The sequence below is a fragment of the Perca fluviatilis genome, chromosome 4 (genome assembly GCF_010015445.1).
Source record: "Perca fluviatilis chromosome 4, GENO_Pfluv_1.0, whole genome shotgun sequence".
Lineage (NCBI taxonomy): Eukaryota > Metazoa > Chordata > Actinopteri > Perciformes > Percidae > Perca > Perca fluviatilis.
In genome coordinates, this window is record NC_053115.1 from 26,862,532 (window position 1) to 26,879,145 (window position 16,614).

Below are 16,614 nucleotides of genomic sequence, written 5' to 3' on the forward strand. Positions count from 1 at the left end.
TGTTTCACCTTCACCTGCTAGCTAAATTGCACGTGGCTATTAATTCAATACAACTCCCTTGATATCATATCATGGCATAGTAGGCTAAACCGTGATTATTTCATACATTAATGAAACATATTGGGTGAAATTCATTCAACATAATTCACAGACAAATAACAATTAAAAGTACGTTATTTGAACATTTATAACCTAACCTAACCTGGCACCGCCTCCGTTTTGGTGTCTGCTGCGGTGCGCAGCTCGGACAGTGTGCCGCTGCCCTTTTTTCCTCCATAAACTCCACTCTCAGCTCCTCTGCCAGTTGCTGCATGAACTTCCTCCGGGACATTTTACAGCTGGTGCACTCCTTGGAGAGGATGTGTGCAATTATTTCAGCCAGTTGTAGCATGTATAAAGTTATATGAACACGTAGACAGCTCCATCTATGTGTACCTACTGCGCCTTTCACAGAGCGCCCGGTGCTTTTCTTCTGATTCAGAACCGAGTCCATCCACGCCGTAGCCTACGTTACCGACTCTGGCTTTGCCTTCGGCCCATCGGTGATGCATTGCCCACACTTGTTACTCGAGACCGCTAGTTACGTTTCTCTGACAGAGACTATGATTATTACTAAGCAACCAAGATGCATCTTCAACCACGCAAAAGATTAAAAACAAAACCGCGAAAATCCGAGCGGTCAATATGACAGTGTATGGCCAAAATAGGTAAAAGTGATTGTATTTTCTTTGCCTTTTGTGTAATGTACAGTATAAAAACAAATGATGATAAATGAATGATATTTAAATGAACATACAGACTCTTTTAGGAAAATTCAGGTACCAGCAGGATTGTATTTTTTTATTTAGCAAAGTTATTACACATATAAATTTCAAAACGGTCAAAATGTCCGTCCTGGCCGTTCTAGTGTTAAGGAACAGGCCACAGGGGGACCATATAGTAGCATGTATGCTACTCAGCATTAATGGGCCACCTCTTTCTGAATTCCCCTATAACCGAGCCTTGGAGTTATTTTTCCAAAAAAAAGCAAGGCTGCCAACTTTGCCATTGAGTCAAATATGCAATTAGTTTAATTATGAATGGTTTCATACTATAGCCTACTTTGAGTTTTGGTTTCCCTATGAAGAATTTCTTGTAAAATTCATTTTGTAGACCTACAGTTCCTCAAAAATACAGTGCAATCAAAACGAAATGAAAATATGTCTCATTGTGTGTGAATAGAGGTGAATAAATATATTTGTTTGTGTTGCAGCGAAGTGTCAGTTCCGTTTAATACGTAAAACATTTGGCGACGGGGCGTGGGACTGGGGTGGGGGTGGGGGGGTTCTGACAGATCTGCCCACACTGCTAAAAAAAATCCTAGAGGAAACACTGCCTGGCATACGAATTGGCATGTGTGATACATACGCCACTTAATGAGATCAGTCTGAAAGGTGCTGTACACATGTCACATCCTGTGTCAGCAATTAGGTAATTTCTTTAATTTGTTAGTCAATATTTGTCACTTCCTGTATTATTTTGAAACTCACACTGTGTCTCGTGTCAGGTCGCTTAAGTTCCGGTCTTTGTCTGCTTTACCATTTGTGTGATCGCTTGCCCCTCCCTAATGTGTTTCACCCATAGACTGTATAACAGTCTATGGTTTCACCTGTATATAACTGTCTCCCTGCCTCCCTCAGTATATATACCATCTCTCAATAGCCTTAGTTGCCAGATCGTTTTGTACCCTAGTGACAGCGGTCTAACATGCCTTCCTCGTGTTTCTAGTAAGTTAAGACCTTTGCTTGTATTATGATGCTGCCCTTAGCTAGTGATTTTGAATACCTCAGCCTAGCCCTTTTGAACTCTTGTTTGACAATTTGGACACTGTTCCTACACTGCCTCTGATTGTACTTCGTACAATAAATCTCAGGTACCAAGTTACCTGTTGAGTCCATTCTGTGACAGACATATTAATATGGCAGTAAACAAATATTTGCTATGTAAAGATATAATGGAGTAATGGCATCCTGAGCAGAGAATGAAGTCAAACTCCCTCTGTGTGTGTTGTAATCTGAGCTTCTCTGTTCTTTGTTTTAATAGCGGTTCCGGCCGCACGTGCATGTCAGTGGCTTGTGCGTCTGTGTCAGACGCCAAAGGCCGTGACAATGGGTAGGTATTTGAATAGTTGGGGAACAGTCTGTGAGAGCCATGTGGAGGCAATCCCAGACAACTCTTTGCATTATTTCGAGTACAGAATATTTAAGGTTCTGAGAGCTTCTTCGTAATCATTTCAATAGTTGTTAAGTCTAGGGAACGATTGTGGTGATGCTTTAAAAAAAAAAAAAAATTGTCTGAGTATTCTTAAGGGTCAACATTTTGGCAGTTAATTTGATGATTAAAATGGTATCCTGAGCGATAGGAACTAAACTTACAATACCCAATATAACCCCTTTCATTCAATACCTGAAAGAGCACTATCAATTCTCTATGACATTTCCTACAGTCACTTTCTTTGAATCATTGCTCCACAAAACATTTCCCTCAGGTCCTGTATTCTGATATATGAACACTTAATTGTAAAGGCTTTGTTTACTTCAACATGTTCCCTGTTTTCATTTTCTACCTTCTGGCTACTCATTTTTTCTGCCTCTCATCCTCCAAATGTTTTCCACGCCTACAGCTCTCAGCGACATCTGCCTTTTCCAGCCACAAATTCAGCGTGTTTTTTATTTCCTTTATTGTTACATTTTGTCAACCCTCAGGGGACTAGGCGTACTGTTAAAAATTCATTAAAAACATTATTTGGTAGGCTTTTTAATATTTAAAATTAAGCAATTCCAGTGTGTAAACTGCAGCACATATTCAGTGATCCAGTATTTTTTTACCTTGTGGGCTTCGTGTATTGTTTTCATTTTGTTCTCAACAGTGTCAAAAGCTTATAGTTTGCTGGTTTCAAAGAGACAGTTAGACTTAAACCGTGTTGTGTTTACCGTGTTATCTGGCAGAAGTTGGGGGTGTTTGGGATGCTCTTCCTATCCTCCGTCCTGCTTCGATCTGTGGAGATGTTTCTATGTCCGAGGGATTTGAGCAGCTTTCTGCTAAGCCGGACTCTGTGAGCGCTGCTTTCTAAGAGCTTTGTGCTTTAGTGTAGGTGGTGTTGTTGCAGAGAAGTTTACAACTGGGTATTTATATGTGTCTTGTGTGTCTTAACTTCATAAACAACAAACCGTATTGACCCAGCTGTCCACAGAGGAAAGCCACACACCGTTGATCTGCACACACTGCCCACGCTGTCATGACGCAGAGCTGGATTAAAATCAGCAAAATAATCGTATAGAAGACTTTAAAAAAGACAGTAAAACAAATGGGGAACAATCCTATGTACAAAGCAACATACTTAATTTTCTTTTTTCATGATAACTACTAGGTTTAAGTGTTAAGATGTTGCTAATGTACAGTATTGATCACTGCACATTTTCATTTTTTTACCATGTCAGAGCCGAGGGTGAAATCCAATAGGACCAAGCTATTTTAACACCCTGCGTAGGAGAGCTGCTTATGCTATGATAGATGTATACAGAGTTGTAGGTAGAAAAGCAGAATATTTTTGTTGATATTGGTCAGTCCTCCCTCCGTGCAATCGCACGGCAGGGTTTGTGTTTATCTTCTGCAAGCTGCTTGATACCAGAGTTAATATGGAGCGAGCAAAATGCAAATAAACTGAGATTTCTAAATTATTCCATCAAGAATAGTTTTCTAGTTTTACTTTGCCATTATTACTCACTTTGTTTTCTCCTTTGTGTTCAGACAATTCATATTAATCATTCAATGTGCTTTTCCTTTACCTGAAAGCGCACTATATCAGATGATTATCCCACTTCTCTCATCAAGACATTGTGATTACAGTTGTTGACTCAATTACGTGTATTGCTTCTCCATTTTTTCCTTGGCAGAATAGATAAATTAAGATAACTGGACAGGCTGATGAGCTCAACCTCCTACTGTTGATTAGAATTAGTGCGCTCACTAGATATATCATGATGGTGGTGATAAAGATAATGGCTCTGCTGTTGGAAATTAGGCCAAGCGAAACATGCAGCACCAGTTAGTAATTTAATGGTTTAATCAGTTCATGTAAACCTTGAGATGTATTGTGGAACTCAATCCTAGAAGCGTGGGCTCGTGTGGAAATTTAAACCAAGGTTATTTAAGCAACATTCAAATTCTGCTGCGTCAGGATATACTAACGAAACCAATTCAGTTTTCATTGACTGAAGTCTGAAAAAACATCCTATGACTATCAATTGAGCCAGAATTTGAAGCCAGACAAGAAAACTTTAAAACGTTGGCATTGCCATTTAACTGCTATAATGGAAGCTGCTATAATGGCCAGGTGTTCAATGATTGAAACCATTCTTTCCTTGTCCTCATTTGGTCCTTTTTTACTCCTTTTAATAAAAGCTATGTTATATGCATGTTGCCAACCAATCATGTGGGTCCACACACATTTTCAATTTATTATTCAAGCCCAAAGACATAATTGTCACGGTGGCTTAGTACTGGCATTAACCATACAGTTAAAGGCCTGTCTGAGTTTCCATGGACCTACACAATAGACCCGCCCGGCTCATTTTCACAGCTCCACTTTAGCAATAATTGATATTCATGATGTGTGTTCTTGCAGCTGCCAGTTAAATTCAGTGTACACAGACTCGAGGGCGGTGGGTGGATTAATCTGCTCGATGTGTCAGATTTAAGTCATCAAATCATTCAAATGCAAACTATAATGTTTTCAGTGGAGCACATAATGTCATACAGTGTATATCATACTAACAAATGAACTTGCCATTAATTGTTGAGTGGCTGAGTAATGGAGAAGTGCATTCAGCTGGCTAAAGCTTGGCTACCTGTGCTTTTTGGAAAATGGAATATGTTAATTTGTTGGTTCTTGTAGTGACTTTCCCACCACTATCAGTGAAAACGTAGAAATACTGCGTACCTCTCTTTTTTAATTTAGATATGTCTTTTGTCTTTTCTCTTTCTCCACAGCAACAGCTGACAAGAGGATCATACATCTTGGCAGCTTACAGGTAGGTCAACAATCATTTACACAAATCATTACCATGTTCACATCATCACTTCATCTTACTGACAACAAAAGTAAATAAAAACTAGAATTCAGGCTGGGATGTTATCACCTACCCTGCGGGAAGAAAAAAACTGGAGTGAAGAGAGAAACACATGGTGTTTAATTGCCACACTGTGTATGGCGAACTGCTATGTGGTGGGAGTGCTCCTGGGGTCCGTTTCAGGACGGAGGTTTAACAAACTCTGAGTCTAACCCTGATCTCTGAGTTGATTTACCCTGAGATGGGAAACTCAGCCTAGAAATCTAGACGCACCCTAGCGGCAGCAAATTTAATTTGCAGCCAGGTGGGTCTAGGCACTCTCCGTTGACTTGCGAGCTGGAAAAACCAAACTCTAGTCAGGCCAATCACATCGTGTATAGAGTCGGTGGGCGGGCTTATGGCTGCTGCTGCTGGGAACAGCGGTCTTCTGGAAGACTTGGAGTTAAGCTTTTCTTTGAGAAAAGAAAAAAGATCGGCACAGAAATCATTCTTAAAAAAGGGAAGATGTGTTTGGAGTTTTGCCGACCGGATACGGCCAAAGTTTAATCTATCAACTAGCTCCGCTACCTTCTTCGTTGCTCTGCCCGGTTGTAGCATCCTATTGCATGCAGAGGGAATTTGAAAGACAACCGTTTATCCCGCCCCTCGGATTGAGACCTGTCAATGATGAGTTCCCAGACCCAACATCTTGATGTGGGTCTGGCTTGTCAGGCTAAAACGCAGATTTGAGTTGGTTCATCAACTCGTAGTAGGTTCACTCAGGAGTTAAGCGCGTGCACCACCACTATAAAAGGCAGCATGAATGGAGCCATGATACTACGATTCACCATGGTAACAACCACAAACAAACTGGTCGGCGGAAATACTCATGCACACGTACAGCGAGTTTGAACATACATTTCATTAAAAAAAGCAACACAGCGGCTGCTGCAAAAGAGAGAGAATTTGCGTGGGACAAAATTGCTGCTGGAGTCACTGCGTAGGCTCTAATTTAGTGTATTAATATCATACTTAATCATAAGTATAATATTACTGGTGAAATGGTGTTCAACCTATAATTCAATTTCAATTCAATTCAATTTTATTTATAGTATCAAATCATAACATAAGTTATCTCGAGACACTTTACAGATAGAGTAGGTCTAGACCACACTCTATAATTTACAAAGCCCCAACAATTCCAACAATTCCAGTAATTCCCTCAAGAGCAAGCAGTGCGACAGTGGCGAGGAAAAACTCCCTCTTGGGAAGAAACCTCGGACAGACCCAGGCTCTTGGTAGGCGGTGTCTGACGAGCCGGTTGGGGAATGGTGATGAACAGTGGCGATAGTAGTCACATTAATAATGGAACAGTGACTGGATGTAGCGGGAAGCTGCAGGGTTCAGCAGGACGCAGCATGACATTGCAGGGCATCGCTGAGCTCAGCAGGGAGTGCAGCAGGACCCGCGCGACAGCTGCAACCAGGGTCTTGGTGCCAACGTTCTCCAAGGAAATACGCTGGGGGAAAAAAGCATAAGGACTCGGGGAGTAAACTCCCCAGAAGCTAGGATTAGTAACAAGCATTTCTGGGACGGGCTGCACACAAATAGTAATAGTAACAGTAAAGTAAGAAACAGTAATAGAAAGGGAGAGGAGAGAGCAGCTCAGTGTGTCAAAGGAAGGAAGTCCCCCGGCAGTCTAGGACTATAACAGCGTAACTATAACAGGTAACTAAGAGAGACAGGTCATAAGGAGAGGTAGCTTTTTCGGGCTTAGAACTCTCCCCCTGCCGGATCTGGCTTGGCTGGCCTGCCTCCCCTCTACTTTGTTATGTATTATTAATCTAACAATTATGAAGAGAAGCAGTTGGGCCAGTTAGGTGAACACTGCAACTCCTCACTCCCTAACTATAAGCTTTATCAAATAGGAGAGTTTTTAGGTAATTATTGAATGAGGTGACAGTTTCTGCCCCCGAACCCAGATCGGAGCTGGTTCCATAGGAGAGGAGCCTGATAACTGAAGGCTCTAGCTCCCATTCTACTTTTAGAGACTCTAGGTACCACCAGTAACTCTGCATTCTGGGAGCGCAGTGCTCTAGTAGGACAATAGGGTATTAGGAGCTCTTCTAGATATGATGGTGCTAGACCATTTAGAGCTTTGTAGGTCAAGAGAAGGACTTTAAACTCAATCCTGGATTCAACAGGAAGCCAATGCAGAGAAGCTAATACAGGAGAAATATGATCTCTTTTCTTAGTTCTTGTGAGAACACGCGCTGCAGCATAATCTATTTTATTTAGGTGCAATCCTGCGGGCGAAAAAGTCCTAGGCCTAATAATCCCATTCTGAGGCTGCAGCACCATCATTAACAGAATTATAATTCATAATCTTTTATTTCAAAAGGTTTACATCATTTACCTGCAATACTGTGGAACTCCTTTTTAAATGGCTCTTACTGGTTTGTGTCCAGGGAACACTACAAAATTGTTTAAAAAAACGTTTCAGAGCAAGTCACATTCTTCTGATGCCACTTTGCTATACAGCGGCTTTACTAATATACTCAGCATTACCGCATAATGTTGTAAAGAAAACTGCAGTTTGCAAAAAAAAAAAAAACTTAATTTGACACAAATAATCTGCTGGGATGTGAGAGCATGTCCACGATGGGTGACGTTATTGATATGAGGATGGATAAGGTTATGTAGGCTACATAACTGATAGACTGGGAAGAAAAATGAGACCGCTCAAATAGGTAGGCTAGTATCTGGAAATGAGAATGCATCTGTAGTCGGGGCCTCAATATCATCTCCCGATGTATGTTTAACTCCCTGCAGAGTAATATAGCTTCTTCATCAACAGGATCATCGACAAAAGGAAATGCCATGTCTTGAGACCAAAAAAAACGTTTTATAGTCTGCCTAACACAGTTAATAAACCAACCCTGTTTTTTAATTAATGCAGATAACGAACTGCGCTAAAATGCGCCTGATACAGACTGAATGAGGAAATGAAAGAGAGCTATGTCAGAGGGAGGAGACTGAGAGAAACTCATGGTTTCTTGAAGAAAACCTGCTCCCGACCAGGTTAGGTTCACAGGCTCAGTTACCATAGTAACTGACTCTGAGGTTAAGTTCCCTCTCTTTCTGAAACGGGCTGGAGTTACCCCTCTCTCTCAGATTTGATTAACCTCCCTTTTCTGAAACCCAGAGTTTCCCTCATCTCAGGGTTAACAAACTCAGAGTTTTCACTAAACCTGCTTTCTGAAACGGACCCCAGGTCACTTCCTGTTGTGTTTGAGATGACTGTGCCCGGTGTTTGTTGAGATCATTGCCTCTGCATGGAGTCAGCAGCAGAGGCAGTCAGCAGCATGCAGCCCTTTAAACCCTGCTGTCTTCATAAAGACTATGTGCCTCAGTACTGAAATGGCAACTAAGAGGTTTTAGTGCACAGCCTTGTAATTATAGACCTGTTCACTGAGTAGTTGGGGAGGAAACATGCTCTAACCCTTTATGCCCTGTGTTTGTCTGGAAGTAGAGGTTATTCTGAGCGCTATATCAAACGCAGTGTCTCATTTATTTCCAAATTGCCAGTTTAAACACATTGACCCACAACTTTTGCCATCATATTTATAAAGGCTTCAGTGAAGCTCCAAGCTTCTTTTGTGTTTTTTTTGTTATGTGGCAGTACTTATTTACAATGTGTGAATTGCTCAGTTCAGGTGCAGGTCATTTTCAGTTTTTACAGTTTCCAGTATAAGAATGAATCCGATTCCCTGCTGTATTAAACCTATGATCAGATCTTTCATGAAATGTTTAAACTAAATATTCTGGAGAAACATGTTGTTTGTTAAGGAGTGAAAAATAAGCTGATTTAAATTTATTTGAGACTGTTGTGTTTGATTCGAAAATCATATTGACCTTTAAATGTATATTCTATTAAATTGTTAATTCTTATCTGAGTCAATGTTTCCGTTCTGCCGGAAATTGCGCCAGATTTCACTCATTTTGGCCGGATGTCCATTACATTCCTCTTTCTTTGTGTTGGCATTTTAAACTCCGGTAGATTTCTGAGGACTATGGTTAACTGCTCCTCAGATCTCTGCAGAGTAAATCCAGACAGCTAGCTAGACTGTCTGTCCAATCTGAGTTTTCTGTTGCACGACTAAAACAACCTTTGAACGTACACATGTTCCACCAAAACAAGTTCTTTCCCGAGGCTATTTTGCAGCGGCACCATGGCTCTGACTGCCCAAGACGATTGTGATTGGTTTAAAGAAATGCCAGGAAACCAGAGCACGTTCTTCTACCATCCCAGATTGCTTTGTTGACTAGCCAGACCTTCCTCCACAGCACTGTGGAGGACGGTCTGGCAATGTGAGACTATTCTAGCAGTAACAAAACACTGGTCTATGTGTGTGACGTATGGGTAAATAACGTAATCATCATTGTTTAAACATAACTGTCTCTTGTCTCCAGTTATTTCTTCCATATTCCGTCATGTGCTGCAGCCACATAGGCAGACAACTTTTCAACTTCCAGATTATTTCCATTATTACACTTGAGTGCCTCTATTCTTGCGTTATCGACAGTCATGGTAGCGCAAGCCACTTCAGTAAACAAGAAAGCAATCTGTATTGGTTTCCTTTGTACTCTAGGTTGAATAATTCATGACTTGGCCAACTGTCAGCTCGGGTTTCAGAGTGCAAAAAACTGTACCCTGTGAAGAATGCCAATGCCGTGTTACTTTTTAATTGAATGCTTAACAAAGTGGATGATACTCTCAGGTGAATGTAGGATCTGCCTCCATCACCAGTGACAACACAGGAAATCACACCTAACCAATCCAGGACCATTACAAATTATTATGGCATTTTATTAAATCTGTAAGTGATGCAGCTGAATATTTAAACAAATTAGACCTCATTGTAAATATTTTTAGTTTTTTTTTTTTATACAGGATCATATTTTTCAAATCAAATATCATATGCATAATTTTCTCTAAATGAATTGTCTGAATCCTATATAATAAAGCTGATAATTGCTAGATCAACTAGTGACCAGATATTTAATAGACGTCTGAAACCTTTAACCAGTCATACTCTCATATAAGGACACACAGAAGTGACTTGACATAGGTAAAAAAAATCTCATGTGTTGATGTTCAACAGTTCAATCAGGAGAGACCTAATTTAAGGGTGAAATAAGTTTAATTAACATGGTGCATAATGGGTTTATATGTTTAAGTATTAAGTGATTAGACTCCATTGCAATTTTAAATTATTAGTGGTATAGAGGCCATGGATATATATATATAGGAATATCCCCCCGATGGAGTCTAACACTGGTGGTGGTGATGAAGGGATAAAGGAAGAGCCTGAAGAGCTGGATGGATGTTAATGTGGAGCAGGGCCGTGGGAGCTGGGAATGATGACAACTGGAGGTGAATGGGATTGAGGAGGGTCGCATGGCTTTTGCCTGAAATAACAACTAACAACAGCAGAGTAGAACAGATTTAAAGTTTAAAAGCAACAACGCAATAGCTCACGGAGATTGTGGCAAAATCTGGTTGTGTTAACTGAAAGAGTGGATGCCCAGCGTCAGCTGATAACAATGCAGCTGATTAGGTTGGGAGAGAGAGGAATGTGACGCATAGAAGTCTTCCTGATATATGCTAAGCTTCATTTTTCACTGTCAAAACCAATGGGACAGTTTGCTAAGCTATGAAGTGACATCATCCAGCCCTGCTTTGCAAAAAAAAATCATATCTTGAACATACATTTTGTAACTTTTATTATGGAAAGAAAAGAAAATATCATGCAGAAAATTAGCAGACATGACAGCATGAATCTCAGTTGGGTTGCTATATATTCCACTTTTCTGAAAAACCCTTTAAGAAGTGACCGATGTGGCCCTGACATTTACGTCGGTTTTGTTGACTCATTTCCCAATCTGACTTGACTATTGACTAATTTATACATTGATGGTTGACTCTGCAGAGAAAGCAGCTATTTGGCACACAGTGAATTTGTGTGTGTGTGTGTGTGTGTGTGTGTGTGTGTGTGTGTGTGTGTGTGTGTGTGTGTGTGTGTGTGTGTGTGTGTGTGTGTGTGTGTGTGTGTGTGTGTGTGTGGTTATGACTTAGTACATATAATAGATCCAACATCTCCTTTTGTTTTTTATATTTTATTCTCTGGCTGTTGGTTGTGTTCCTCCCCCTCCTTGCCGTCCACTTTAAGGTTGACTTTGACTCCAGCTGTGAGGTCTCTGAACCTTGGGTCCAATGAATGATGTAGTAAGCAGAGCTCATGACCTGAAATGACAGATAATCCTGTTAAGAGAGCGGCGTGCTGCAGTTTCAGCGCTACATTTCCCAAACCTGATGAGCTTGTGATCCCGCAATTCTCGTGTGATACCATGATATGTGCAGGCCAGGGTTAAAGAAGATTCACTTGACTCTTCAAGATCATTGCTTATTTGTCATCTCAAGTGCATAAGGGAGGGATTTTATTATCACTTCTGGGTTTGACAAAACTGTGAATACTGGCAATTCCAGCTCAGTCTCAGTAGGTGCAGATTCCTGTTCATCATTTCAAATTGACACAGTGGTTGCCAGTTCACTTTTTGTCTCTTGCTGACTTTTTTGGAGGCCACTTGCACACCTCCATTAATTAACTATGGGGGCCTGGAAAAATGTCAAGTCTATTGTTTAAGTTTACTGCGTCATTGATAATTATTTATAAATGTGCATGTTGTATCAGGGTTATTCATTAAATGTATTCAGAGTCAGATTATTAATATTAATGCACTGATAAATGATGATATATTATTATAGATCAAGATACCCAGCAGTATATAAAGTCATTAAAAATAGCTCCAACCTTACCAGCTGTGATATTAAAGGGATGTACACAATGCATTGCTATTATAATCCATTAATATAATATATATGATTTAGCACTTACTTAAGTAAGGTTTTGAAGGCAGGGCCTTTAATTGTAAAAGACTATTTAACACTGTGGTATTGCTACTTTTACTCAAGTAAAATACCTAAATGCTCCTTCCACAAATGGTTGTGATGTTTGTGCTCCTTAAAATACTGGTGGTCAAGGCATTTAAGCTTATTTATTGTCACTCTTGGTGTGAATCACCGTAGATTATTTTATATTTGTAAAAGGCAGCGGTTAATGTTAGAATGGCAAGAGAGCCTATGCAATGCAAAGAGACCATCATATTAGATATTCAGCCTAAAGACAATATGAATCTATACCTTTACTGGCAGTAAGACACTTCAGAGTACAGTGTAACCACTTGCAAAATGTCATGCTCGCTCTAAATTAATCATCTACATCCATTTTTTTCTTCAGAATGATAAGCAATCATTTAATGCATCACTGGTAACTTGATTATTACACCATATCAGTCACCCAATTATCAGATTTTGAAAAAAGCTAACTGTTGCACACGCTACACTACACAGCTGGACTTTTGAGTGTTTCAGTAAAAAGCAATAATGCCAAACCACTTTTTTAGAAATGTATTATTTAACCGTAAGCTTTCTTATTTTAACCAAAATAGTTCCATTGTGCCCATGACAATAGAACTCCATTTCTCCCAGATAATGTTTAATAAAGCCTTGTGGTGAATGGGATCACTTTGATAATTTACCAGTATTGCCTGTTAGCCTACTGGGGATCACTGATGTGTTATGGCTTCTTTGAGGAATATTGCCTGCTACATAATTACCCACTCATTTTTGTTTTATCTTTCAGTGCTTTCCTGATAGGCAGGCTGCAGAACTTTGCGTCATCATCATCACAAGCCAGACTAAGCAAAAAATAAATCATCCAGTAGGCGACATGTTAACTTCAACTTTAACAGGGGGCGGGTGTGCATTGTAAAGACGTGACAAAAAAACGGAATATTATAGATCCAAGAAGAAACTGACAGAAGGGCGGGGCAAACACACACAGTTAGGCTACTGATATTTCAGAGCCATGGTCAGGGCAATAGATTCCCACTTGCACAAACTTCAGTCATATAAAGGATCAATGGGTCAGGCAGACTCGACTAACATATTCAACTGAAGATGGAGAGGGGGATTGCAGGTTACCAGGGGGCATGCATTTTGGTAATTTTGCTAACATGGGGATGACATCCATCCTCAAATCGCCTTTTGGTTATCCCTAATACTGCCAATAGTGATAGTTATCATTTCAACATAGCAACGATCCCGCTTCCTAAGGTAAGGTGACCAGATTTCTGAGACAAAGTCCGGGGACATTTTCAGCTCAGAAGTGTAAATACCTCCAAAACAGGTAATGTTTTTAAAATTGTAAAACTTAAAACGGGGACACCGCCCCTGGGGCGTCACTAGACCTTGCGCTGCAGTGGGGCACAAGCCCCCCCTAGGCAGGTTTTTCGCCGAAGGGCTGTAGAGCAGCACAATAATGTCTGCAGGCAACAGTGAAGCATGGTGGAGGTTCCTTGCAAGTTTGGGGCTGCATTTCTGCAAATGGAGTTGGAGATTTGGTCAGGATTAATGGTGTTCTCAATGCTGAGAGATACAGGCAGATACTTATCCGTCATGCAATACCATCAGGGAGGCGTATGATTGGCCCCAAATTTATTCTGCAGCAGGACAATGACCCCAAACATACAGCCAAGGTCATTACAGTTTTTTTCAATTGCTTAAGCACAATTTTGAAAACAGGCACAGTCTTTTTCAAAACACTACACACAATTAGTACAACCACACACCCAATTAGCAGAACATCTCAGACCCTTTGCAAAAACTATACACTAATTTATAAAAAACATATTTTGTTACCATATGAAACACACATGTTCCATATGACTTAATCCTGTTTGAACCAGTTACACACTGCTGTTGCTAACCTAAAACACCTTTAGCCTTTTTAAGGATGGATTCGACATTCAAGACGGTTGTCTTGCCAATGAGGTTTGCCTGTGATGTTGATTAAATTCTCTGGTCAGATCCAGCTAGGCGAAGAGATAATGTCTAGTATTTTTCCGTGTATTTCTGTGTATTTTTGTGATCTGTACTGGATACCGTATTTTATGTTTGTTTGTTGTTTGCTGAGCTAACAGTGTTATGCACACTACTGTAGTAGCATGAAAACTGGGACATGTTTTGTTGTGATTCTCCATGTTGACATGTTGACTGATTTGGGTATATGGAGAGAAATACATTATATTTTCCTCAGTCTGCAGCATTGGTCTAGTGTAGTGTGTGTGTGTGTGTGTGTGTGTGTGTGTGGTGAACTTACAGTTTTTTCCAACTGCTTACACACGTTTTCAAAACTATGTCTCCTTTTTTCAAAACTCTACACACAATTCCCAAAACTGCACACACAAAATGCAAAATGCCTCACATCTCCTTCAAAATGAAACACTGCATTCAAAATACCATAAACACATCTCAAAATGAAGCATTTGCATCAAATGGCAAACACTTTTTTCATTCAGTGTTGTATACAGTAGCATGAAACAAGAAAAAAAAAGTATAAACATATGTAAACCAAAGGTATCATTTTTAGAATAAAGAATATGTGTGTGTGTGTGTGTGTGTGTGTGTGTGTGTGTGTGTTGTGAGTGTTTGTGCGTGCTTGTGTGTGGGCGGGGGGCAGAATTGTATGCACTTTGTGCACAACAAAGTCTGATTGATTTGTAATGCTGAAATGGTCATTAGATAGTTGCATGCAGTATGGACGCCACTATAAAGCTACTCAAGATGGGCTTCTCTCCCTGATCTCATCAGAAATGGCTCTCCTTCTTACTCTTCTTCCCTCCTCCTCCTCCTCGTTGTTATCCCCTGTCTCTCCCTCCTCCTCCTCCTCTTGCTCTCTGTCTATTGTTGGCATCCATCGTTCCAAACAGGTAATCTGACCTTTGGCCTCTGTATAGGCCTATACTAAAGCAATGATTAGTTAGTGTTCAGTTATGACATAATGTGTTTGCACATGTGAGGAGTGTGTGTGTGTGCCCTGGTAAATAAGTGTAGCATTTTGATTGGTTGTGTTTAGAAATGGATAGCAAGTCACTTCTTGTTAGATTTTTGTGTCTTAGGTAGAGAATTGTGTTTAATGTTTTGAAAAAAGTGTTTTATGCAATTGAAAACTGAGTGAAAGGCTGAGAAATAGCTTATGGTTTTGGAGATTTGCTGTGTAGTTTTGCACTTTGAGTGAGAGGTTTCAAAAATCGTTTGACATAAAAAGATTTTGTGTGTAAGCAGTTGGAAAAAACTGTATTGTAAATTTGCACTTTCTCTGTGTACTTCATTTACAGTACTCTAATCACTGAGAAGTAGAATTGCTAAAATTGTTTTAGGTTAGCAACAGCAGTGGTAACTGGTTCAAACAGGATTAAGTCATATGGAACATGTGTTTCATATGGTAACAAAATGTTTTTTATAAATTTGTGTTTCATTTTGCAAAGGGTCTGAGATGTTCTGCTAATTGGGTGTGTGGTTGTGCTAATTGTGTGTAGTGTTTTGAAAAAGACTCCCTGTTTTCAAAATTGTGCTTAAGCAATTGAAAAAAACTGTAAGCAATCATGTGTTTTCATACCTGGTGGCTGTGTTTAACTAATTAGTTCATTTGAAAGCCTTTGCTTTGAAATTGCAAGGAAATGACATCATGATACATTTTTGTGTCAAATGCATACAAGTGTGTTTAGTGTTTTGCAAATCACTGTGTGTGATGTTTTGCAAAAAGTGTGAAGCTGACAATGTGCTTACAGTTGTGCAAATCTAGGCCAGTGTTTTGCTCCTTGAGTGTAAGGTTTTGCTAATTGTGGGAAAGTTTTAATTTTAGTGTGTAAGCAATTGTAAAAAACTGTAAGAACTATCTTCAGTGTAAAGAAGAACAAGAAGTCCTGGAAGTGATGGCATGGCCCCTACAGAGCCTTGATCTCAGCATCAACAAGTCTGTCTGGGATAACATGAAGAGACCGAAAGATTTGAGGAAGCCTACATCCATATAAGATCTGTGGTTAGTTCTCCAAGATGTTTGGAATAACCTACCAGCCGAGTTCCTTCAAAAACTTTGTGCAAGTGTACCTAGAAGAATTGATGCGGTCTTGAAGGCAAAGGGTGGTCACACCAAATATTGACTTGATTAAATTTCTCTTCTTTTCATTCACTGCATTTTGTTAATTGATGAAAATAATATTAACACTGTGTGTGTGTGTGTGTGTGTGTGTGTGTGTGTGTGTGTGTGTGTGTGTGTGTGTGTGTGTGTGTGTGTGTGTGTGTGTGTATATTGTGGCAATGTAATGACCATTATGGTGGGATACACTGGCTAAGCAATTTACAAGAATTCCTATGCTGACATAAATAGTATACATGATAATACATTATAATTTTGGCCCAAAGTTGGAGACCATGTAGAAATTTGTTGCAATTTCAAAACCAGATTACCCAGGAACCACTTGTTGTACCGATGCATGTGTTGAGTGAAGAATTTGTGAGCCATTTCATGTAAGTTCAGTGTTAATTTTCTCGCAAACC

At 39.9% G+C, this 16,614-nt stretch overlaps 1 protein-coding gene across 2 annotated transcripts in view; it reads left to right on the forward strand.

Moving 5' to 3' along the window:
* The window catches only part of si:dkey-166d12.2 (rap1 GTPase-activating protein 1), a 116,878-nt gene that overhangs the window by 16,682 nt on the left and 83,582 nt on the right, over positions 1-16,614 (forward strand). The window contains exon 2 of one of the 2 annotated variants that reach the window (XM_039797546.1): positions 5,032-5,072. The gene's annotated coding sequence lies outside the window, so the exon portion shown is untranslated. Of the gene's footprint in view, positions 1-5,029; positions 5,073-16,614 lie in introns of those variants that run through there. The other variant, XM_039797544.1, reaches the window with a different exon arrangement.